Source organism: Bos indicus x Bos taurus, chromosome 10, assembly GCF_003369695.1.
Source record: "Bos indicus x Bos taurus breed Angus x Brahman F1 hybrid chromosome 10, Bos_hybrid_MaternalHap_v2.0, whole genome shotgun sequence".
NCBI lineage: Eukaryota > Metazoa > Chordata > Mammalia > Artiodactyla > Bovidae > Bos > Bos indicus x Bos taurus.
The window spans coordinates 3,630,608-3,655,519 of record NC_040085.1 but is presented as its reverse complement, the minus strand read 5'-3'; the positions used below and the strand labels follow the sequence as shown (position 1 = coordinate 3,655,519).

Here is a 24,912-nt window from a genome sequence, read left to right as displayed (position 1 = left end):
CTGGGTCATACGGTGGTTTTATTCCCAGTTTCTTAAGGAATCTCCATACCGTCTTCCATAGTGGCTGTGATCAATTTACATTCCCACCAACAGTGCAAGAGTGTTCCCTCTTCTCCACACCCTCTCCAGCATTTATTGTTTGTAGACCTTTTGATGATGGCTATTCTGACTGGTGTGAGGTGATATCTCATTGTGGTTTTGATTTGCATTTCTCTAATAATGAGCAGTGTTGAGCATCTTTTAATGTGTTTGCAATGGAGAAACAGACATAGAGAATAGACTTATGGGGAGAGGGGAAGAGAGGGTGAGATGTATGGAGAGAGTAACATGGAAACTTACATTACCATATATAAAATAGATAGCCAACAGGAATTTGCCGTATGGCTCAGGGAACACAAACAGGAGCTCTGTATCAACCTAGAGGGGTGGGATGGGGAGGGAGATGGGAGGGAGGCTCAAAAGGGAGGGGATATATGTACACCTATGGCTGATTCATGTTGAGGTTTGACAGAAAACAGCAAAATTCTGTAAAGCAATTATCCTTCAATAAAACAATAAATTACAAAGAAAAAAAGTAAGTCAGAGAAAAGCAAATATTATATATTGCTACATATATGTGGGATCTAGAAAAATGATATAGATTATCTTATTTGCCAAGCAGAAACAGAGACACAGATATAGAGCTCAACCATATAGACCCCGAGGGGGAATAGGAGACGGATGAACTGGGAGATTGGGATTGACATATATACACAATTGATACTATGTATAAAATAGGTGATTAATTAAGAAATATTGCTATGATGACAATATCCCCTCAGCTTATCTATGGGTTCAATGCAATCTCTTTTAAAATAGTGGCTGGGTGCAAGTTGAGAATAGTTTTTACATTTTTAAAATTTAATTTTTATTTTAGAGTGGGATGTGCTTGATCTACAATGTTGTGTTGATTTTGGGCGTGCAGCCGCTGGTTCAGTTGTACATATGTGCTTGCACACTCAGTCGCTTCTGCCGTGTCTGACTCTTTGCAGCCCTATGAACTATAGCACCCCGACCCCCAACCAAGGCTCCTCTGTCCATCGTATTATCCTGGGAGGAATCCTGGAACGGGCTGCCAGTTCCTCCTCCAGGGGATCTTCCCGACCAGGGGTCGAGCCCATGTTCCTCCTTTGCAGGTGGATTCTTTATCACTGAGCCTCCTGGGAAGCCCATACGTGTACATGTATCTGTTCTTTTTTGATTTCTTTTCTCGTATAGGTTATTACAGAATACTGAGTGGTTTTTACATTTTTTTTCAGCTTTGTTATTACTTCCTTTTAGATCTTTTTGAAAAGTGAAAATTGTAGAGGGCGGCTCAAGAGGGAGGGAACACGTGTGTGTACCCATAGCTGATTCATGTTGATGTATGGCAGAAACCAACACAATATTTAAAGCAACTATCCTTCAATTAACACTAAATGTTTTAAAAAAAAGGAGACCCCATCTTTGAAAAGCCAGTTCCCTCTCCGAGCCCCAGCTTTCCCATCTATAAAAGAAGAACCCATCTCTGAGCCTCCCTGTAACCGTCAGCGTAGTGCTGTTATTGCCCCATTCTTACCTGAGAGTGTCAGAACCTCCTTCCACAAAACTCAAGGCCAAATCATCAGCTTGAGCATGAGCAAAAGGGGTGCAACAAGGCTGTATATTGTCACCCGCTTATTTAACTTACATGCAGAGCACATCATGAGAAACGCTGGGCTGGAAGAAGCACAAGCTGGAATCAAGATTGCCAGGAGAAATATCAATAACCTCAGATATGCAGATGACACCACCCTTATGGCAGAAAGTGAAGAGGAACTAAAGAGCCTCTTGATGAAAGTGAAAGAGGAGAGTGAAAAAGTTGGCTTAAAGCTCAACATTCAGAAAACTAAGATCATGGCATCTGGTCCCATCACTTCATGGCAAATAGATGGGGAAACAGTGTCAGACTTTATTTTTTGGGGCTCCAAAATCACTGCCGATGGTAACTGCAGCCATGAAATTAAAAGACACTTACTCCTTGGAAGCAAAGTTATGACCAACCTAGATAGCATATTCAAAAGCAGAGACATTACTTTGCCAACAAAGGTCCGTCTAGTCAAGGCTATGGTTTTTCCAGTAGTCATGTATGGATATGAAAGTTGGACTGTGAGGAAAGCTGAGTGCCAAAGAATTGATGCTTTTGAACTGTGGTGTTGGAGAAGACTCTTAAGAGTCCCTTGGACTGCCAGGAGATCCATCCAGTCCATCCTAAAGGAGATCAGTCCTGGATGTTGATTGGAAGGACTGATGTTGAAGCTGAAACTCCAATACTTTGGCCATCTGAGGTGAATAACTAACTCATTTGAAAAGACCCTGATGCTGGGAAAGATTGAGGGCAGGAGGATAAGGGGGTGACAGAGGATGCGATGGTTGGATGGCATCACCAACTCAATGGACATGGGTTTGGGTAGACTCTGGGAGTTGGTGATGGACAGGGAGGCCTGGCGTGCTGCGGTTTATGGGGTCTCAAAGAGTCAGACACGACTGAGGGACTGAACTGAACTGAAATCAGCCAGCACATCATCTGATCAGGCTGCGCAGGTGCTTCCCAGACCTGCCAAGTCTCATAAACCTGTGATTTTCCTGGCAATACTGCAACTTAGCTTGATTCTGCCAAGTGCCTAAATTAACCCAGAGGGAACCCTTTTAATTCCTGCAGGGAGAGAGGCCATGTGGTGCTCCCACATCCCCATAGGTTGTAATGCGTGCAACAGCCCTTTATAAATACCATGCTAGTGGCCCTGATCCCCCTGTGTCATGAGTTAGGACCTAGAAAGTGTTGACTATTAGACCCTTTGCCAGGATCTGTCATCATCCCTCGTTGTGAAACTGTCTGCAGGAAATATTGCTCTGACATTCCCTTCATTCCTTTGGGTGCTCCCGTCCACTCTTTTAGACATACCACTTCCCCGTGGTTCAGGCTCTTCTTACTCTTTTTGTCCTCTCCAGTCTGTGCTACAACCTGCCTTAGGATTTCCCTGCCCGGAGGATGACCGCACAGTAATTCTGAGTGTGTCACCAGACATTTGGGGCCCAGCTCTCCTTGCCAGCCTCACTCTAGGCCCTTCCTCCATCTTCTCACTCTCCTAGACACTTGCCATTTCCAAGTATGCAGATCGTCATCCTTAGGTCTTGAGCATGCTTTTCCCTATTCCTTTCGCTGCTCCTCCAGAATTTTCCTCATCCCTTAAAACCCAGTACACTTGTCCCAGTTCTGTGAATGCTTTCTGAAAACCCCAGAGGAAACAGTACTCCTTCCTGTCCACATATATGCACCTGCATATGCTGCTGCTGCTGCTAAGTCGCTTCAGTCGTGTCCAACTCTGTGCGACCCCATAGACGGCAGCCCACCAGGCTCCCCCGTCCCCGGGATTCTCCAGGCAAGAGCACTGTAGTGGGTTGCCATTTCCTTCTCCAATGCATGAAAGTAAAAAGTGAAAGTGAAGTCGCTTAGTCATGTCCGACTCTTCGCAACCCCATGGACTGCAGCCTACCAGGCTCTTCCGTCCATGGATTTCCAGGCAAGAGTACTGGAGTAGGGTGCCATTGCCTTCTCCAACCCCTTCATATATGTCTCTGTATATGCTATGCTAAGTTGCTTCAGTCATGTCTTACTCTCTGTGACCCCATGAACTATAGCATGCCAGGCTCCTCTGTCCATGGAATTTCCCAGGGAAGAATACTGGGGTGGGTTGCCATTTCCTCCTCCAGGGGATCTTCCCGACCCAGGGATCAAACCCAGGCCTCCTGCATTGCAGACAGGTTCTTTACTGCTGAGGCACTTGGGAAGGCCATATCTCTGTATGGCGTTGACCACATTTTCCGGTATGTGCCTACATTTCCCACTTAGCTGAGAGCTCCCGGACTTCAAGTTTTATGTAATATTTATCTTTCCATCCTCATAAGTTTACACAAAAACCTGGCACTTGGTAGGTACTCTGTGAGGATTATTTAAAGACTGAGTGAATGGTTGGAGAAGGTCTGGGATGGAATAAAGACCACCTAGAATCATTAAACCTGGAAAGGAAATGGTCCTGAGATAGGGAAGAATGGTTACAGGATGGAGAAATTTCTATTTCTATTGGAGTAAACATATGTCAATAGAGGCAAGGGTAGTAATATATCCAATATGCTAGCCACTAGGCTTGTGCAACTACTGAGCACTTGAAATGTGGCTAACTGTAGATCAAGGTGTGTGTGCTGCAAACCTAAAACACTCATCCGCTTTTGAAGACTTCGCACAAAAACTATAAAACATATATATATTATATATATATATTTATTTATTTATTACTGGTTGAAATGGCAGTGCCCTTGTTGCTCAGCTGGTAAAGAATCTGCCCACAATGTGGGAGACCTGGGTTCGATTCCTGTGTTGGGCAGATCCGCTGGAGAAGGGATGGGCTACCCACTCCAGTACTCTTGGGCTTCCCTTATGGCTTAGCTGGTAAAGAATCCACTCACAGTGCGGGAGACCTGGGTTTGATCCCTGGGTTGGGAAGAGCCCCTGGAGAAGGGAATGGCTACCTATTCCAGTCTTCTGGACTGTAAAGTCCATGGGGTCGCAAAGAGTTGGACACAACTGAGCGAATTTCACTTTCATTTCCCTTGGTATATCAAGTTTAAATATATTGATTGTAATTTCAGTTATTTCCTTTTCCTCTTTCAATGTGCTTAATAGAAAATTTTAAATCACACATGGCATTTGCATTACATTTCTGTGGGTCTAGAAGAATTGTTCTAGAAAGTACTAGGAAATGATTTGATCAGCTTCAGAGGAGCTTCAGGTCTGTGAGAGGATCACAGACCTATGGTTAGCTACTATGGAGATGCATCGATTGTTTAAACTCTTCTCTGCCCCAGCACACCTGGAGATATGACACATTCCAGCCCATAGCTGATTCACTGGAGCAGTGATGCATAGCCAGGGGCCAGTCAGGTAAGCGTCTCTCAGGGTGGTAAGAGAGAATAAAGGGGAAGTAGGGATGGTTTTCACAACCTCTGAGTAGCTTAAGGCACTGCAAAGCCCAGTATGACATCCAGGCATGTGCTGAAAAGGCTGCCCACGCCATAATGGCTGTAAGATGTCCTCACAGACTAAGTTCCACCTGCAAATGAGAAACTTCAACCCCCTTCACTCACTGAGCTGTGTGTTGTCTTGGCATCAGAAGTGGGAGCTTGAGAACTGTATTCCTGTGTGATGGGCCACAGTGCTGCTTGCCGTGGGGTTCTTAGTATAACCTGCCATGAATTTTTGCCGTCTTCCTCAAAGTGCCCCTAGCAAGGTAACAACACAGGCAAAAGATTTTTCCAGAGTAAGAATTGGGGCATGGAAATCAGGAGAGAAAACTGTCTTCATCTTGTCATTCATAGATTATGAGGTCTGGAGCAGGTCCCTTCACTTTTCTGGAACTTGGTTTCCCACGTATTAATTGATGAATGGAAACCCTTCGCTGCTGTCCCAGATTTAGGACTTCTTCCTGGCCATCTGCTCCTGCTCCCCACCTCCTGGAAGCCCACCCCAGGCCTTCCTGTTGACCCTCCCTACTGCTTGAGGACTCCTGCTCTAACCCCTGAGTGTGAGGAGGGGCATTGTCAGGCCCTGGCATCAACATGGAGCCATATTCACTATCGGTTCACAAAACCAGAGCATTTCCTACTTTCTGTGCCTGTGGGTAGCAATGTGCCACCTCCTTCTCATCCCTGTTCATGGGCAACATCATGGGTCTTTTCTTCTCAGTTTTCATATCCATTTCAACCCACTGTGGGGCAGAATTAGAAAAAGGGGATCTACCTTTGGGGTCCTGCTCCTTTCAAGGATGACAATACAAGCCCAGTTCCTTTTCTGTGCAGTTAATTTGTGGGAGGGAAATTAAATCCAGCTATAAGACAGTATATATTCGTAGGACAGTAAGACTGCATGTCATATTCATAGAATGTGTTTTATGATTATGTTCTAGAGGCTTTTGTGGAATAAAATCAGAAGGTAGCCCATGTAGGGTACAAATGAAGGAGAGATGACTGGGTCACTGTTATCATGGAAACATTTCTTTGCTTTCTAATGCCAACACTTCTCATATGGTTTGTGCTTACTTATGGGAGAAGAGAGTAATATTCCACCCCCACCTTCCCCAAAGCCACTTCCTTATCTGTGAGGTGAAAACTGAATTAAGTGACATCTGAGGTCCCTTCCAGCTTCAGCATTGTGTGGGTCTCTACAGAAGTAGGACCAACAGAGCAAAGCTTACCATTTCTTCTTTGTCACTCTGCTGGAAAAGATGCACTTGTTAATAAGCAGTGGTGTAGCCAAAGACATGTTTGTAAGTAGACGAACACAGGTGATAATGTTAGAAACGGTGTAAGAGTTAGTCGCTCGGTCACGTCGGACTCTTTGCAACCCCGTGGACTGTGGCCTACCAGGCTTCTCTGTCCATGGAATCCTCCAGGCAAGAATACTGGAGTGGGTAGCCATTCCCTTCTCCAAGGGATCTTCCCGACCCAGGGATCAAACCAGCATCTCCTGTGGCGCCTGCACTGGCAGGCAGGTTCTTTACCATCTGAGCCACCAGAGGAAGGTAAACATTATAAGAACTCAGTTCAGTGCAGTCGCTCAGTTGTGTCCAACTCTTTGCGACCCCATGGACTAAAGCACACCGGGCTTCCCTGTCCATCACCAACTCCCGGAGCTTACTCAAATTCATGTCCATCGAGTCAGTGATGCCATCTAACCATCTTGTCCTCTGTCTTCCCCTTCTCTTCTCACCTTCAATCTTTCCGAGCCTCAGGGTCTTTTCCAATGAGTCAGTTCTTTGCATCACATGGCCAAAGTATTGGAGTTTCAGCTTTAACAAAAGTCCTTCCAATGAATATTCAGTACTGATTTCCTTTAGGATTGACTGGTTGGATCTCCTTGCAGTCCAAGGGACTCTCAAGAGTCTTCTCCAACACCACAGTTCAAAAGCATCAATTCTTTGCCTCTCAGCTTTCTTTGTAGTCCAACTCTCACATCCATACATGACCACTGGAAAAACCATAGCTTTGACTAGATGGACCTTTGTTGGCAAAGTAATGTCTCTGCTTTTTAATATGCTGTCTAGGTTGGTCATAGCTTTTCTTCCAAGGAGCAATCGTCTTTTAATTTCATGGCTACAGTCACCATCTGCAGTGATTTTGAAGCCCCCCAAAATGAAGTCTGTCACTGTTTCCATTGTTTCCCCATCTATTTGCCATGAAGTGATGGGATCAGATGCCATGATCTTCGTTTTCTGAATGTTGAGCTTTAAGCCAACTTTTTCACTCTCCTCTTTCACTTTCATCAAGAGGCTCTTTAGTTCTTATTTGCTTTCTGCCATAAGGGTGGTGTCATCTGCATATCTGAGGTTATTGATATTTCTCCCGGCAATCTTGATTCCAGCCTGTGCTTCATCCGGCCTGGCATTTTGCGTGATGTCCTCTGCGTATAAGTTTGCTCCAAGCACTAGAGTAGTGTGAATTATTACACGATTTTGTTGTTACTACATCTTTCCCACCTTTCTGGCCAGTGTTCTGAAACATCACTGCATCACTCCAGTTTTCCATCTGCTGTCTCTCCTTTAGTGGGTCTCGTTGGCAGTGGTGAACCAATGTCTCCTCCTATCATGGATTGTAGGAATTGATGTTAGACTTTTCTGAAGGAAGTTCTGCCTTCCACATAGGACCAGAGCCCCTCAAAAGCTGGCCTCTTGCCTTGTAGCATCTATACCACCTCCCCCTTATTCTAAGAGTACAAGTCACCACAGAAGCCCTTCCTACTAGCGGAGTTAGGGTTTTTTCCATGGCCGCATACCTTGGTAGGTTGTGGCTTTGATATTAACAGTAAAAATGTTTCCAAAAGACTGGTGTGTACACGCACACACCAGAGGTCAAAGGGTGAGCCAGGAGATTCTGCAGTAAAGCATAAAGAAATCTCAGAGAGCCGTAGATCATACCAATGAGGGTGGCTACAGGAAGGGAGGGGTGGAGGAAGGAGAAGAACGGCCATTGAGAAGGATGTGACTTGGAGCGCTTGTGCACTGCTATTGGGAATGTAAACTGGTACAGCGCTCTGGAAACAGTGTGGCAGTTCCTCAAAAATGTAAAAATAGAACTGCCGTGTGATCCAGCAATTCCATACCTGGATATATGCCCAAAAGAATTGAAATCAGGGACTTGAACAGCATTGTTCACAGTGGCCAGAAGGTGGAAGCCACCCAAGTGTCCACTGAGAGAGGGATGGATAAACAAAATGTACTACATACAATGGAGCATTATTACTCAGTCCTAGAAAGAAAGGAAAATTCTGACACATGTTGCAACATGGTTAAACCTTGAGGACAGTATGGTAAATGAAATATGCCAGTTACAAAAAAAAGACAAATACCGTATGATTCCACTCACATGAGGTACCTAGGGTAGTTGAAATCCTAGAGACAGAAAGTAGCACATCGACTGGTGTACACACCAGTCTTTTGGAAACATTTTTCTGTTAATATCAAAGCCACAATCTACCAAGGTATGCCGCAGTGGAAGGCAGAATGGGAGTTGTTGCTTTTTAGTGGATATTGAGTTTCGGTTTTATAAGATAAAGAGTTCTGTGGACGGATGATGGTGATGGTAGCACACGAATGTGATCATACTCGATGCCACTGAACTGGACACTTGAAAATGGTTCAGACAGTAAATTCTATGTTATGCATTATATTGTACCAATATTTTAAAAACTAAAAATAAATGAAATTTAATCCCCCTGCCAAAAGCATAGAAACTCCATGAAGACAAGATCTATAACTTTTTCTTTTATTGCCGTATTTCCAGTGCATAGCACAGGCCTACCATTATACTAAGTCCTCAATAAATATTTGTTCATGAACGATGACTAGACCAACAGGTTATATAGTCTTTGTTTTATTGTATCTTAGCCTTTCTTGAACCTGAAAGTGCCTCCAGATGGCAATTCACACTCTCCTCTTAAACCCTGAACTCACATCCTACATTTTGTGCCTAAGAAAAAAAAAGCCACAAGCTGCTTTTTATTTTAATTAACGTTATCACATACAGATGTTTGAAACTACTTATCCAGCATATAAATGCCCACCCTCACCCTTCCCCTCATGGAAAATATCCAGTGATGTGGCATTTTCCCTGCCCACTTCACCTCTTTCCCCCAGACTTCCTTGATGGACAAATGAAAGAAAGTGAAAGTGTTAGTGACCGAGTCATGTCCAACTCTTTGGGACCCCTTGAACTATAGCCCACCAGGCGCCACTGTCCATGGGATTCTCCAGGCAAGAATACTGAAGTGGGTTGCCATTCCCTTCTCCAGGGGATCTTCCCGACCCAGGGATCAAACCTGGGTCTCCCGCACTGCAGGCAGATTCTTTACCGTCTGAGCGACCAGGGACAAATACACATAAATAAAATCCCCCGGCTGGTTTCAGCTCAGCTGGCTTCCCCTCTGAGCCGAGGGTGCAGCTGCTTCTTGCTGGTCTCTGTTCCTGTTTCCGCCTTTCTGGAAAGCTCCCTTTCATTGCTGGCCTGGGCACTGGCTCTCTCAGTGCCCGCAAAGCCGCCTCTGCTTTTATCTCTCTTGCCCCGGGCCCCCGGCCAGTGTCAAACATATGGTTTATAATTGCTTCCCCGTGTGCTTTGAGGAAACCTCTAATTCATCTTCAGAGGCTCTGTTTTCAGGTGACCTTGCATGGACACATTTTGGTCTCTGTTCAGGTAGTACCTTTTCTCTTCCTTCATTGCTAAGAGTAGATCCTAAGAATTATTTATTCTCCCCTCCTATCCTCCCATGTCTTTAAAGGGTTTCTTTCTAGCAGGTCTCAGGGTCTGTCTCCAGCTGTGCAGGGTGGGCCGTGGAGGAAGCCTGTGCAAGAGCCTGGGGCGAGGGGATGGTACTGTTGAAGGTGATTTGCGGGAAAGCCTGGAAACATCCAGAGGGTGGGGAGTTAGCTGTGATCCCAGGTTAGGCTCCGAGGTCCTACAGGTGTGAATGCCACTCGGCCTGGTTCTAAAGCACTCTGAAGCCCCAAATTCTGTGGTTCCCCTCGGTTCTAGTCAGCCAGTTCTAGTCCCTGTCCTGCCTCAGACCAGGAGGAGAAATGATTTCAAAGGTATTAGTCTGCCTTAGAGAAAATGTATGTGCTCATTCTATATACCCAAGGCTTGATCTGGGCTATTCCGTGGTAAAGACGCTACTCCGTCTATGACCACAACTCACGTTGGAAGTCAGATGTGGCTTTCAGTGAATCGTCAGAATTCTCACACCCATCCACGTGTGTGACCTGACACACACACACACATAAAGTGCTCAGCCCCCACTGGCAGAAGCATGATTAGACATGAAGGGCCCTGACAGATGTTAGCATTTTCCACTCCAAAGGCCAAGGCTTCAAAGTGATTCTGTACGTCTTCGTCACTATAGCATCGAAAGGGCCTCTTCTCTTCAAAAGTTATAATAGGATGTTACTTCTGCTCATGATTACAGGGTGAAAGAACAGTCTTCACTCCCTCCCCTCCTCTCACACGCACGTTTTCTGTGGTAAAATGTTCAGGTCTGTAGGCCAGATCCAGGAGTGGCCCAGGTCTGCATGCTTGGAGCTGCTCCCTGTTTTCCTCTTTAGAGCAAATTCAGATCCACTTCCTGATGCTAAGGTGCCGTTTCTGAGGTGATTTGTTCAGTAGACACTGCCTGCCCACCATAGGTATACAGTTATAGGTGGTTGCTGTTCAGTAGCTAAATTGTGTCTGACCCTTTGTGACCCCATGAACTTCAGCACACCAGGCTTCCCTGTCCTTCAACTCCTGGAGCTTGCTCAAACTCATGTCCATTGAGTCGATGATGCCATCCAACCATCTCATCCTGTCACCCCCTTCTCCTCCCACCCTCAATCTTTCCCAGCATCAGGGTTTTCTCCAATGGGTTGGCTCTTCGCATCAGGTGGCCAAAGTATTGGAGCTTTAGCTTCAGTCCTTCCAATGAATATTCAAAGTTGATTTCCTTTAGGATTGACAGGTTTGATCTCCTTGCAGTCCAAGGGACTCTCAAGAGTCTTCTCCAGCACCACAGTTCGAAAGCATCAATTCTTTGGTGCTCAGCCTTCTTTATGGTCCAACTTTCACATCCATACATGACTTCTGGAAAAAAACCATAGCTTTAACTATACGGACCTTTGTTGGCGAAGTGTACAAGAGATCATTTAGGGTTTAGCTTTTGTTGAAGGAGGACATAGACACAGCCCCTCACTTACCTGCTTGACAGCTGTTGGTGGGTCCCAGCTGCCAACAGCCACGTACAGACTCCTTAGCCTGCCTCCTGCAGCCTCTGTCATTTCCCTCAGCACCACTGCAGCATCCTCTGCCATCTTTCTTTGCTTCTCTGACCCTTCTTGAGGGCCCAGGTCACATTCTCCTGCTCCATGAAGCCCTCCCCGACCCTCCGGACTTGAGTCCCTTGAGTTTTTCTTGAGCATATTAAGACACTGAGATCTTGCTTCTTCCTCCTGCAGTTATTTCTGTTTATGGTTTCCCAATCCAGAGCCATACATTCCATGGAGGGCAAGATTTCATCATATAGCTCTCTTGAGGCCCTTTGTATAAGGAGATGTACACATCCCCAAAGAAGGCATGCTGATAAGTTAGGCATTTAGGTTGGTTATCATCTGCTCATTTAATCAGAAGACATCTAGCAAGAGCAGTAATACCATACATTATTTCAAAGCACTTTCATGTCTTTCTGGGCATATTTGGGAAGTAGCAACACAGGACGGCTTTCTGTCATTCAACCTGAAATGATATATTGAGCAGGAAAAAAAAAAAAGTTAGGTGGAATGCATGAGGCCAACCAGCTGTCAGTGAGATTTCCCATCATTGCATGGAGTACCAGCAGCTAGAAGGCACCCTGGCAGTCAGTTCAGCTACCCACTTTATAATCCAGATGGAGAAACTGAGGCAGCAGGTCACACACATGTAATAAATGTGTCTGCAGGTCCAGGCTTCATGTATAAGATACAATCTACTGACCTCAGAGGTCTCTGTTTTCTGTTCTGCATGATTTTGTGAAAAAAGTACAATCACCTCACTCAAATACTCAGCATGTTGATGGAGGATTATACATTTAAATGAGGCTGGGGAAGCAGATCTACTTGTGACACTAACCTTGCTGTTTCACATGTAACCTGATTCTGTGGATGATGGCAGCTTCTCTTTGCAAGGCTTGTTATAGAAACTGTGTTTGTGCCTCATGGTAATTATCTCTGGGGAGGGTGGTGGAACAAGGGAGCGGGGTGTGGCTAAGGCAGAGTAGCCTACTGGACATGTAGAGTCCCAGAGTATCAGAAAGACCTGGATTTGAGTTCCAGCTTTGACTTATTTCTTGTGAGCTGGTAGATAAGTTCTCTGTGTCCTCTGTTCCATCACCTATAAATTGAGGACAGTTACAGCTGTCGCCTGTAATATGTTCAAAAAATATATACTGACTGTTGGGATTGGAGGTGTAGTGTCCCTACTTTTTATGTTCTATATTTCTGCAGTTTCAATTTTTAGTAATGAGCACACATTGTTTCCTTAACCAGGAATAAAGCCATAAAAATTATTTTTTAAAACCAGCTTAGAGGATTCTTGTGAGATTGTAATATCTGGAAAACTGCTGGGTTCTTAGCGAGTGGAAGTGGAGGCTGTACCAGAGTTCTTGGTCCCTATGCCCACCTGTCCTGGGTCAGAGAAGCTGCTGCTGCTGCTGCTGCTAAGTCACTTCAGTCATGTCCAACTCTGTGCGACCCCATAGGTGGCAGCCCACCAGGCTCCCCCGTCCCTGGGATTCTCCAGGCAAGAACACTGGAGTGGCTTGCCATTTCCTTCTCCAATGCATGAAAGTGAAAAGTCCAAGTGAAGTCGCTCAGTCGTGTCCGACTCTTAGTGACCTCATGGACTGCAGCCTACCAGGCTCCTCCATCCATGGAATTTTCCAGCAAGAGTACTGGAGTGGGGTGCCATTGCCTTCTCCGACAGAAGCTAGCATGTGACAGCATTTTTCCTCAGCTGTTAGTCCTGATACCCTGACCGTCTGAGTTGCCATTCTTTTTCTATATCAAATATGAGAGCTCATTTTACAGCTTGTCACAGAATTAGCAGAATTTTGTGTCTTCTCTTGCTGCCAATGTTTGTCTGCAGAGGGCTGTCAAATTTTCCTTGGTGTGGGCTGGTATGAGCCCTCAATCACAGAACCTAAATACTGATAACTCTTCTCCTTTTTAATTTTCAAAGGCTTTTAGTCTTTCTCCTTGACTTTGGGGAGTACTAAAGTGTGTTTGGAAATGTGGCCTTTCTGATGCTGAAGGCCGTCCCACAAGCCTCGTTTCCCGCCCACCCCACTTCACACAGGGCATCTCAAGTAACATACATCAAACCTTCGCTGTTAACACTTGGTGCTGGCGTACTGGCTTTCATCCTGAGAAAATAAATAAACCAAACCAAACCCACAGCACTTTAAAAACACTAATTAATCCTCACCACAGGCCTAGACTACACAGAAATGGCAAATCCCACTGCCCCAATTTTATGTTTGAAGAAATCAGAGTAAGCACCTTTTTTAAGGCTTCTCAGGGCCAGATAACAGAGGCTGACTTGAAGGGCTTGGGCCGGGCCTGCCTCTGGGAAATGGGTGTCTGGCCATGTGGTTACTTGCTCAAAACCTCACTTACATATCAGCTTAATTTTTTTCCCCCAAGGTTATGTTGACACCACACCCTCTCATTTCCAACTGACCTCTCATTTATTTGGCTACTTTTCTTTAATTCTGGTAGAGCTTAGAAATTTTAGCAATGGCTTCCAAGAGTAGCCTGACAATTCTAATTTACTCAAAGGTCGATGCTGATTTGGATACTCAGCACAGAAGTAGGCCACCGTCCAAGTCATCCCTTTCAGATCCAGCCCCTGTGCCCACTCCACCCTCTACACTGAAGGCATCTTTGTAGCTGGATCTCTTCAAGTTTTGGGAATGTGCAGACTAAACTCCCAGTCTAAACTAGGCATCTTTCTATCTCAGTCCCCTAGTCCCACAACCTATAAGGATAAAGATAGATGTATACTGTTCTTGAAATTGTCAACCATAGTATTTTGGAAAGACCTAAAACCTCACTAAATTTCATGGGACAAATCCAGTGCAGTTAAATTGTGGTAAGTCTACTTTCTAAATATTGATTAATCTGGTCAGATTTTTTAGGGGCTTTAGTAAAAGCCCTGCCTATGTAAAAGGCTGAAATGAAACTTTTAAAAACATTTCTGAGAAGTAAGCTGTAAAAAGCTGAGGACGTGGTCTGCTTTAAGTAACCTATAATGTAATATGTTGGGCTACCCAGGTGGCACTAATGGTAAATGGTGGCACTGCCTGCCAACGCAAGAGACATAAGAGATGCGGGTTTGATCCTTGGGTCGGGAAGATCCCTGGAGGAAGTCATGGTAAGCCACTCCAGTATTCTTGCCTGGAGAATCCCATGGACAGAGCAGCCTAGAAGGTTACAGTCCACAGGGTTGCAAAGAGTCAGACACGACTGAAGTGACTTAGCGCACACACACGCAGTGTAAGATGTCAGTGATCAGTCATGGCATGTATAGAATAAAACCTGTTACTTCTGGCAGCGAATACCTAGAGAATAAATACATGGCCTCTGCTTCTGAAGAGCCTTTTGAATCAGAGGAAAGTATATATATAGGCCTAGGAAGTGACATTAACACAGTTATAAAATAAAGTAGCAACAAATGATAAGCGATAGAAATCAAATACATAGGCTCTAAGGAGAAAGGAAGAAATAATGAAAGGCATTTGGGGATGATTAGGGTAGATTTACTCAAAAAGCATAGCTTTAAATTTATTATCTCAACAACTTTGGTTTTATGTTTCTGGATTTTTATCATCTTCCTCTCCCATTAAAACACAAACTCCACGAGGGCAGACGGTTTCATCTTTCATATTCGTTGTTGTCCCTAAGCATCTGGAGCAGTGACACAACCAAAGCAATAGTCAAATAAATTTCCTTCTTTATTTAAAGAAAAATGAAAAAAGGAAAGACCTGGGAAAGACTTCAACAGATCCTTTAAAAAGAGATTAGATGTCAGAGGTACTTGATTTGTAAGAGCTAATGTTTGTTCATAAAGTAACACAAAAACTTTAGATCTGGCTTAATTAATAGCAGGCAAGCATCAGACACTAGTGTCTTTCCTAATCATGACAGGAAGTCATGATTATTTTGACCACTTATTCATTCCAGAGCCTTTCTTCTATATCATTTTATAAAAATTCCTTTCAGAAAATAATTTGGTCTTTATCTGACTTTCAGCTCCTTTCTCAAAAGAGAAAATAAGAATAAAAGAGGAAAGAGAAAGAAACTCAGCTCAAGTACCACCCTCCCTTCTAATCATTTGCCTGAAATGTAAGAATTATTTGTAAGATAAATATGTCATTGAAAGAAAGTTGAGGATTGGATTTTGGTTATTTCTTGGACAAGGTAGAATGTAGTATCTGATTTCTGTTAACAACTAATGTTTAAATATTTTAATGTTAGAGACTGAAAAAAATCTAAACCTTTCTCTTTTCTCGTTCAACTGTATTTTCAAATTTATGTGAGGTTGTTTTTTTCTTAATCTTTCCTCAAATTATAAAGGACAGCATTTATCCTACATGAAGCTCAAATGAATATACATTCTTTTTAAATGAAAATATTGACAGTCTAAACCAAATTAGAAAAGAATGGAAAGAGATGTATTACATAAACCATCAGACACTTGGAAGAGCATGCAAGCAAATCTAAGAGCTGCATGTTTTTCATAATTTTATATTTTCCCTTTTAAAAAAAATTTCACTTTCCAGATTGTTGATGGTTTGGCAGCTCCACGGATGACATCAACTCTTCCACTGTGCAGTATCTGCTTTCTTTTAGATAACTTGAGGGCGCTTCATCAAGTTTTGGTGATTAAGTTGATTTTAAAAACCAACTGGGTTTGAGTTTAAATTCCCCTAACTGCTAAATCAAACACATTCTTGACCTTAGGCCTGCTTGTGCTGCTGCTGCTGCTGAGTCGCTTCAGTCGTGTCCAACTCTGTGGGACCCCAGAGATGGCAGCCCACCAGGCTCCGCCGTCCCTGGGATTCTCCAGGCAAGAACACTGGAGTGGGTTGCCATTTCCTTCTCCAATGCATAAAAGTGAAAAGTGAAAGTGAAGTCGCTCAGTCGAGTCCGATTCCTCGCGACCCCATGGACTGCAGCCCACCAGGCTCCTCTGTCCATGGGGTTTTCCAGGCAAGAGTACTGGAGAGGGATGAGGCCTGCTTGTAAGCACTTTTAAAAACTATATTGCACATAGACTGCTTTATTTATTGAAGGAGAAGTAAGCAAGTGAGAGAAAAACACACTTCTTAAAGTTCCTGATCATATCGGTCAAAATGCACTGTACTGTCAGTGTGGTACTCCAGCCATTCAGATGCTTTCACGCCAAGCATCCTCTTTTCTCTTACTTAATCTGACACCAAATCAAGAGGATAATCACCTTGGCAGGCATTGTTTTCCCACCTCAGAAATTACAGAGTGCCCTGAGCTCTAGTCTCTTTCAGCAATCAGGGACAGCTTCTGACCATCAGCAAGGCAGTGATGAAAAGATTAGACTAGAAGTTAGACTGTAATGGGGAAGAAGAAAGCAGTCTCTGAACAGTACTAACAACTTTTCCACATTGTCTAGGAAGTCACTTGTGACCATACTTGTATTCCAAAAGTCTGATCTGTCACCTGACCACAAACCAGTGCTTCTCAGATTAGAATAGGCATGTGGACCACTCAGTTGAGTTGGGCTGGGCTGGGGCCTGCATTCAGTATTTCTAGCAAGCTCTCGGGTGGAGCCAATGCTGCTGGCTCTCTGACAATACTTTGAGTAGTCCCTAGTCTAGGAAGGCAGAGAAGGCAATGGCACCCCACTCCAGTACTCTTGCCTGGAAAATCCCATGGACGGAGGAGCCTGGTGGGCTGCAGTCCATGGGGTCGCACAGAGTCAGACACGACTGAAGTGACTTAGCAGCAGCAGCAGTCTAGGAACGACTTTTACCGGATTTGAAGCTCAAGATTTATAATTTAAAATATTTGCATGAATATTTGATTGAAGACTAAATATTTTTTGTGTGAGATATGCAGTTAAAGACAGAGATACAAGACCTTAAATCTCAGACATGTTTTATAGGTCTTCATAAATTTCCCCCAAGTCCCTATTTAGGCTAACTGGACAGGAATTTACATTGCCTTTCTCATTATCTAGATGTCAATTGTTTTCCAATCCTAAAGTAATCCGGCGTTTAATGAAAAACATCCAAAATATATTTCAGCCAGTGAGACATGAAGACTTTAGAGCTTATCTCAGAAACTTGGTTCCTTTCTCCCTTTGTTCCTGATGTTCTCATTCTGTCAACATTCAGGGGAAAAAAAAACTCAAGCTTCCAAAATATGGTCATTAACTGAGCAACCACCCAGGAAGTGGTTCCCAGCCCTAGAATGAGGAAGCCAATTCTACTCCAGTTCTCTGAGACCCTCCCTGCTTGGGTTGCGGGTTCTGCCTCCTTCCAGGTTCTTCTCTGGTCTTGCAGGGTATTGGGGATGGGTACAGAGAAACTCCAGTGAGCCCAGGAGAGACTGTGTAGAGAAACTGGGAGTCTAAGCGTGCTATGTGGGAAGTAGGAAAGCTCCCCATGTTCATGGTTTTGTAAATGACTGAGAGGTTACTCTCAAGTGGCTTTTGACATGCATGCATCCATGTGGCTGGTCAAAGAAGTGGCTGGAACACCTGTTGCTCCGTCACCCTGTCTCCTAGGAACACAGAGCATCCTCACCCAGTGTTACTGTGTGAGCTTGTCATACATCCTGGTCTCAGCAAGTTCGTTTTCTTTTGTCACTTCTCAAAATTAGAAATACAGATGTGTCTACAACTTCAGGGCATCTGAAAACATATCTTGTCATCACATTTAGAGGGAAAGTGGTAGAATTTGATGTTCCTATAGTATTTTAAAGAAGAAAACCTATTCTTTTCTTCCCCATGAATTGATGCCTTTGTTTGGAACATCCTAAGAGGAATCAGTATAGTTTTCCTTTCAAGTGTTTAGAGACAGTACAAAATAGATAACTAAAGAGAACTGACTGTGTAGCACAGGTAACTTGACTCAATGCTCTGTGGTGACCTGGGAAGGAAATCTAAAATAGAGTGGATATATTAATATGTATAACTGATGTACTTTCGCTGTACAGCACAAACTAATGCCACATTGTAAAGCAACTATACTCCAATAAAATTTTTTTCTAAATGTTTAGAGATGGACACAAAATATTTTATGCAGTATATAAGAGAAAAAATGCAGGGTAGAAAATTTTGTGTTCATTATTACCTCAATTGCATACAAAAATATGGGCATTAAAATAGGACTAGAAGGAATATGCCAAAATGTTATGATGGGCCATTAGCTTTTGAGAGTGAGATTGCAGATGACTTTTATCTTTTTCATCCTGTTCAGTATAAGCCAAAATTTTTTTACAAGTTGTACTGTTACTCTTGCAATTAAAAAAAAAAAAGGAACAACGAACAAGGAAACAGAGTAACATTGTGATCAGGCTGACAGGCCCTGAGCCTTAACCTCCTCACACAACATGCCTGAAGCTCTGTGCTGGGACTTGGGTCTGTATTTAATTGTTTGATGTTTTTATGTGATATGGATCTGTGTACTGCCTTGGTGACAGGAATGCATTAAAGTGTCTCAGTAAAGACTGAACTCATCTATTTTTCCAAAATCCATATTTGATTAATTCTACAAAGGTCCAGGTCAAAGTTATTCCTCAAACCTCATTATTTTAATAAAGAAGCCCAAAGTTTCCACGTTTGCCAGGAAATTCATTATCATTGTAAAACAGCAAAAGGTCACAAAATGTCTCCTTCCACAATCAAATAGCATATAAGAAAAATTTCTTATTCTCAACAATTCATTACCCCACCAGAACCAAGAGAAACCTATGACATTTGCTTCAGGGGAAATAAATGTTCCATAGATCATGGAGAAAAATTACAAACAAATTAATGAAAAACAAATACACTCCTGCAGTGTCCGCAGCCATGCCAGACCAAACACAAGTCAAAGTCAGCTTCTATTCTCAGGTCTTTCCAGCTCTGAAGACGGACAGTTTCCATAATGGCATCAGCACTTTAGTTACAAAAAGCTGTACACACACCAAAGAAACACAAATTAAAGAAACATGCGGTGGAAAAACAGAAAGAGAAATTCTATCATTTCATGCATATTTAACTGTAGTGGGAAAGTCGTTGCTGGCAAAGCATTGTTGAAATCTTGACCTAATAAGTGGAAGTATTCTAGAAGTTATTCCCCACCCCCCGCGCCTTCATAATGCTTTATACAAAACTGTAACTTGACTGAAGTTAGCAGTGCTCAATTTTCCCACATCCTAAAAATTCCTTCCTTTAATTCTGCCTCATTCTGGCCAGCTTTCTCTTCATCTTTAAACTTTGTCAAGGAGTAGCGTACATGTTCTTTCTCTACATCGTCAATTTCCATTCATTTACAAACAGTTTAATTCTAACACCAAGTATATTTTTATTTTTAAAAAATACAAGTAGTACAAATAAAGCCAAAATTCATGTGATGCCCCCCAGCCTCAGGCCCCTTCCCAGAGAAGACATCTGGTAGCAGTTTTGTCCTTCTGGACCACTGTCGATGTACATACTTAAATAGTAAGGACTTAATAGACTTATGTATATCTGTATATATATTGTACTTCGTTTACATAAATAGTACTTTTTTGCTACTTTTTTTTTTTTTTTTTTGGTACCCAACGATCTACCTTGGATATCTTTCCAGGTCAGTACATGTAAATCAGTGGTTTTTCAACTAAAAGCAATTTCTAGAAACATTTTTGATGGTCACAACCTAGGCGGAAGTGCTCCTGGCAGCCAGGGGTGCTGTTAAACACCCTCAAATGCACAGGCAGCCCCCCTTCACAAAGAATTTTTCACTCCAAGTATCAATAATGCCAACATTAAGAAACCCTGATACGAATCTACTTATTTTAACCATGCATTGTATTCTGCAGTTTCTTTCACCAGTCACGTAACAATGTACATTTAGATACATTTTAAAAAACTTTAATTGTACTGTAGTTGCTTTATAATGTTTTAATTTTGCTGTACAGCTCAGTGATTCAGCTGAACATACATATATTCTTTTTTATATTCTTTTCCATTATGATTTATCATAGATGAATTATTTAAGGTATACTGATTTATGCCCATTAGTGAGTGTTTCTCCTACTGACTTTTCACTCAGCTCCAATATGCTTTCTCCCCCAAATACCTGCTAGGTCACCAGTAGCTTCCTAATTTCCCAATCCCTTGGCTTCTTTTTTGGGTGAGGCCACTTGGCCTTTCTGTGACATTTGTCCAGGCCCATCCCCCTTCTCCGGGAAGCATGCCCCGCCCCACCCAAGGCTCCGCCCCACCCAAGGCTCCGCCCCCACCTAAGGCCCCGCCCTCACCTCGCTGCTCCCTGCTGCCTTGCTGGTTTCACTCTCCCTGGATGGCCAACCACCACTTCCTGAGCTCCAACGGCCCTCAAGCCACAGTGCTTGGCGTCGGTGATGTGAAGATGGACTGAGAAGGTCCCTGCCCTGGAGACCCCCTGGTCTAGGAGGCATGTACAGGAGTTGTACAAAGTGAGACATGCCCTAATCAGAGTGTAGGATAAGCCTGCTGAGTGACTGAATAGATGATTAAAGTGTCAAAGATTTTAAAGGACAATAGAAAATGTTTTCCCTTCACGGGTTAGAATTTATTGCATATTTTATCTTCATGACTGCTTCTCCCACCACATAGATTTAAAAAAATAAATCAAGAAAAAGCCTTTCCTCCCATTTTCCCACCACCGCTCTTTTTTTTCCCCCTGCTTTGAAACGGCAACTGCATTGTTGCATATTTGCTCTTCGGGGAACGCGCCTGGCCTTGGCCACAGCAGAGAAAAGATCAAATTAGAGAGCAAGCCCGCCTGCTGCAGGGGGGAAATGAGACTGGTCCTCCCTCTCCTTCTGGAGCCTCCTTCCCCTCCCCCGTTTGTTCTTTACAGACTCTTGGGACTGTGAGGCCATCACCTCCCACTAGCCCCTCACTCTTGCGAGGGGTCTCTGGGAGCTGGCAGAGTGCTGCTGCTGTCTGACCCTTATTTCCCTGGATCAAGGAACTTTAAGCCCCTACCTGAAAGCTGACAGCAAAGCAAAGCTCCCCCATAAATCCAGTTCATTGCTCCAAGTGGACTCCTTAAGCATGGACTGAATGGTCCCTGGGTTGGCCCTGAGAAACACAAAGATCAAGGGGCCATGGCTCTGTCACTGAGGAGCCGGAGGAAATGGTGGGTGGGGGGCACATATAAGCAGCCACTTAGAATGCAAGGCAGAATACAAGTAGCCCTACAGAGAGGACTGAGCCAAGTTGGTTAAGGAGAAAAACGGGGAGGGGATTAGTTATGACGGGATCAAGCAAGGCCCTTGAAAGTCATTTCCCCTCTCTCTTAGAAATATGAGCAGCTTTGTTTGATGGATTCTTTCAGTTTGAACACAAGGGAAGTAGGATTTTGGAAAGGAGGGATGACTCGTCAAGAGAACTAGACTCTAGAGTGCGGTTCTACCAAGCGCCACATACATAGTTTGGGTAAAGCCCTGAACCTTAGATGCGGGAGTTTTTGTTTTTGTTATTCAGTCGCTAAGTCATGTCCAATTCTCTGCGACCTCATGGACTGCAGCACACCAGCCTTCCCTGTCCTCCACTATCTCCCGGAGTTTGCTCAAACTCATGTCCACTGAGTCAAGGATGCCATCTAACCATCTCATCCTCTGTTGCCCCCTTCTGTCCTCAATCTTTCCCAGCATCAGGGTCTTTTCCAATAAGTGGGATTTTTTTTTTCTTACATATTTATCTCAAGTCTTAATAAAAAACAGAGTCATCTTTGCCCCCAGATACTCAAGTCTGAACAGCCCTGGTTGTATGTCATGGATCTTAGTCTGACTCATTTCCGTTCAAGACCGTTTTGTGCAAGTCGTATTATCTAATTCTGAAAGGCACACCCACTGATCAGATCTGTGTAGAAGTTCTGTAGGGCTCTGTTTGTATTTTTGATTCCTTAAGTTGAAGCCAGGTGGGGTCCTGAGTACATGAAGGACAAAGCTGGGGCAGAGACTTTTCTTGTAAAGTACAAGTCCTGCTAGGCAGATGGCAGAAAGGAAGCTCTGACAGATGTGTGGGTTTGTGGAGGGCAGCCCTAACAGACAGAACGAAGCAGGTGGTCGAGTGGCTCAGTGAACCAGGAAAACAGTAGTAAGAAGCAGGGCTGGGGTTTGCTCCTGGTCTATGAACATCCATTCTCTATCTCCCCAAGTCGAGAAGTACGTGAGCTAGAGTCGGGAAGCACGTGGGGCCTGGCTCCAGACACTCCCTGAGGGCTGCTGGGCTCACTTCCTGTTTCTGTGTAACCATTGACCACATACCCCCAGCTCTAGACAGCACCCATTTATTATCTCCCAGTTCTCGAGGTCAAGAGTCGGGCAGGCTCAACTGGGTTCTCTGTGTAGGGTCTCACCAGGCTGCAGTTGCGGTGAGAGTCAGTCTGCCCTGGCCCCTGCAGGCTTGCAGGGAGGCTCTCCCCTCCACTCTCAAGGTCAATGGCAGAATGCGGTTGCTTGTAGCTGTAGGACTGAGGTCCCAGTTCTCCCCGCAAGGTGTTTCCAGCTTCTAGAGCCCATTCTCATGTCTTTGCCCTGTGACTCCAGAGCCAGAAAGAAACTTCCTCTAGCTGAATCCCTTTCGGGGCTGGAATCTCTGATCTTGCTTCTGCTGTGAGCCAGAGAAATCTCTGCTTCTAAAGGGCTTGTGATTCACTTAGGCCACCCAAATCATCTTCCTCTCTTGAAGTCACTGATTAGTGACCTTCATCACATCTTCCCTTTTGCCATGGAAGTCACATAATCCTGGGAGTAAGGCCAGGGGCAAAGGTCATGGGGCTTAGGATTCCAGCAAGCACCACTGCCCAGGGTATGGTTCCATCTGACCTTGAAATGATACCTGGAAATCCAGGGCCTCAGGCCCAAAAACTTTCACGTTTTAGGGGTGAAAGTGGTGGTGAGTGACACAGAAAGGAAGTGTTCTCCAGGAGGCAAATTGAGAAGGACTTTTGGAGGCAGAATCAGAGGAGGAATTCGGCTCCAGCATGTTCGCTGAGAAGGTTTTTTGAGAGGCCCTGGAAGCATTAGAATAATGAAGGACAACATGGGGTCCCTGCCGTTTCAGAATCCACAAGCTAGTACAATTATGAGATCTCTCCTAGACTGGACATCCTGTCCTGACCAAATGTGTACCTCGAGAAAGCTGCAAAACTTCAGGAAAATGCTTTTAATATTTTACCAACCTACCTGAGTGACCACTGCTGCTGCAGCCGCCTCCAACTTTCTACTAAAGGGAGTCACTCAGGCCCTGAGAAATAGGGACTTCAGAGCCAAGGCTGTGGTTCTGAAAGGGCCCCAAGGCCTCAGGGTGCTCCAGCAGAAATGGCAGCAGACCAGGGCCAAGAAGCCTCACATTACAGGGAAAGGGCCTTTATGGAGGAGAAGGGGTCCCAGGAGGCTACCTTGCTCAGATCCATCATAAACTATCAAAGGTGGGTAGTGCCCTGTGTTATTTCAAAATATCTCCAGAGTCGTGAATTCCTCAGCCTCCCTCATAAGGCCACAGTTCTTTATTTTACCTTTTCCCAATGCGTAAATTCTTTCCGCTTTTTTCATTCCTTTGTGGAAACAAAAAGCAAGTCCTTCACACTGGTTTCACAATAATATGTCATATATAGCTTTCTTCTGAGCATCAGATAACTAATGTTTGGAACTTTTCTTATTACTCAGTAGAATCTGGACCTGGGCAAAAAGTCAGATAAAAATGGAGCTCTGGAAAAGCTATCTTCAGGAAAATGTGGGAGCAAGGGTAGTAGGTCAGATGCTTTCTGCTCCCTTCCCCTTTTTGACAGGCTGCCGGGTGCGGTTTTATAGGTTGCTAACTGAACAAGGCCCTGTGTCTCCTCCATCTGCCAAGTCATGCTTCTTGGCCCAGAAAGGGCATCTTATTCTAATTTAAGTAAGGTACTCTGTAAACTTGTTGGGCCCTGCCCTTTGCACCTGCTCTCTTTATCTTGAGCTTGTGAGCCACAGTGAATTAGGTGACAAGTAATCAATCTCTTAGACAGAAAGCAGGGAAGGGGCAGTGGAGACAAGAAGGAAACCCACGGAAACAATTCTTAGGAGGAATCAATAGGAAAAGGCAGGGAGATGGGAAAGAGGTGGTCAGTCATAGCACCTCCTAATTAGAAGTTTAGGAAACATGGCTTGCTCTGTTCAGCAACCACAGACTAGAAAATAAGCACTGTTTGTACAATAACACTTCATGTTCAGTCAACTTCATAATTGCATTGTGATTAAGCTGATAGATGTAGAATTAAGCTGAATGTCTTGAATGTTACCTTTTTTGTTTAGTTTGTTTGTTTGCTTCTATTGTTGTTTCGGTCTGGTTTGGTTTAGTGTGGGCCCTTGGGATACCTTTGTATATTCCACAAACACTTCTTGGTACTGATTATGTTCACAGCACTCTCCTAGTTCTTACATGTAGTCCTCGTATAGAGTGGTGGTCAATCTGTAGAGTACCTAAAAGTCACCTAGGCAACAGGTTAAAAATGCAACTTTCTGGGCCCTCCCTCCATACAGCTGCAGC

General features: G+C 44.1%; 1 protein-coding gene across 1 annotated transcript in view; it reads left to right on the top strand.

Annotated features, from left to right (window-relative positions):
- The window catches only part of ARSB (arylsulfatase B), a 181,166-nt gene that overhangs the window by 119,616 nt on the left and 36,638 nt on the right, over positions 1 to 24,912 (top strand). The gene's annotated exons all lie outside the window — the stretch shown is intronic.